Consider the following 1,670-nt stretch of genomic DNA (forward strand, 5'->3'; position numbering starts at 1 on the left):
TATCAGGATAAAGTTGTCGGCCAAACGTTCTCGTGGCTCTTCAGAGGTAAAAACTGCCTTGACTTGGCGGTTGGAACGTTCGACCATCGTGTTTACCGACGGAGGATAGGAAGTGGTGTAAGTGTGTCGTACACCTAAAATGGATGTAATTTGATAAGTGACGTGATGTGATATGTGATGTGTGATAATGGATGTAATGTGATAGCCACCCGCAAGTGCAGGCCCCAACGCCGGTGCACCATGGACGGGAAGTTAGGAGGCCATACACCAGCAGTTGCTGACAGCCGGCACCAAGCAACGCACTCTTGGGCTCTCGACAGCTTCGCAATTGGCGCACACTGGGTTTCTCATGTTTCGTTTCCCTTTATAAAAGGGACGATCCTCTGCGAGACATGAACAGACGTCTTCCGGCTCTACGTTATTTCATTGCGGCATTTTGGGCACTCTGCATTTCAAGACACATCGTGCTATCTGAGCAGCCCAACACCTTGTCACCGCCCGGTGGTTCTGAACTATGGCCACCGGTAAGCATGCACCTACTTGTAGTGCCAACGCGTCGAAGGGTCAAAGCACAGGGTTACTCCTATCTTGAATATTAAAACGGCGCATACGGACGGGACAATAAAAAGAAGACACAGGACGGGCGCAGTCTTGTGTCCTCTTTTCCTTGTCCCGTCTGCTTGCGCAGTTTTAGGTATGAATATGAACCAACTACCCCAACAACATGCTTTGCTGACTCCTGTCTTGCCCTTCCACTCGCCGAACAATCGCTTCGTGCCCGTGTACAATGACTTGGTCGGCCTGCTGCCACCATCGGGAGGTGTCACCTACTTGCGGAAGTACGTGAACCGTTTTATAGCGTGGCCTATAGCGTGACCCCAATCCAAGATATTAGGGCAGAAACAGTCGCCAGAGCATTTCACAGCTGTAATTCCAATGCGCCTTGATGAGTGCTATCACATCCATTTAAGGTGTACGACACATTTACACCACGTCCTATCCTCCGTAGGCCAACACAATGGGTGAACGTTCCCACCACCAACTCAAGGCAGTTTTTACCCCTGAAGAGCCACGAGAACGCTTGACCGACAGCTTTATCCTGGTATTATTCGAGCCATGTTTGGCTTTGAAGACTACGATTGTGCCCCTTGTCTCCCGGGTGACTTTCTTACACCTCCACCTGTCGATGAACATTCGGACCCCGTCGGTTACGTCGCTGAGCTATGTCGCCTCTTCGAGTAAATGTGCCTCCTGCTTCCAGGATAGCGCAGCGACCACTCCGTCTTCGTGAACCAGGACCTCATCTCCTGCCTCACGTGCTCTGGTGCAGTGACGCTGCCCGCCGTCGCCTCACTCCGGTTTACGATGGCCCGTGCGGTGACAGTCAGCGGCAAGTCAATACTTTCATCATTGACCATAATGGGCGCCAAGACTCTGCTGCCGATTACCGAGTCCAGCACACTTATGTTGCCTCCCTCTGACTGAGATCGACCTTCAGCGGCTCAGCGACCTTGCTCCGGTATTCTGAAGCTGCATCGATTAAAATGTGGTCGTGGATTAGCTATGCTAGTCTGGTTATGAAAGCGAAAGCAGCCGAAGCCCACTTTTTTAAATCGGAACGGTTTTGCTAATTGAACGAACCGCACTGCGATAGCACACTACTGCCGTTC

This window comes from Haemaphysalis longicornis, unplaced genomic scaffold, assembly GCF_048455015.1.
Source record: "Haemaphysalis longicornis isolate Haplotype H1 unplaced genomic scaffold, Haemaphysalis longicornis Haplotype H1 scaffold_4, whole genome shotgun sequence".
NCBI lineage: Eukaryota > Metazoa > Arthropoda > Arachnida > Ixodida > Ixodidae > Haemaphysalis > Haemaphysalis longicornis.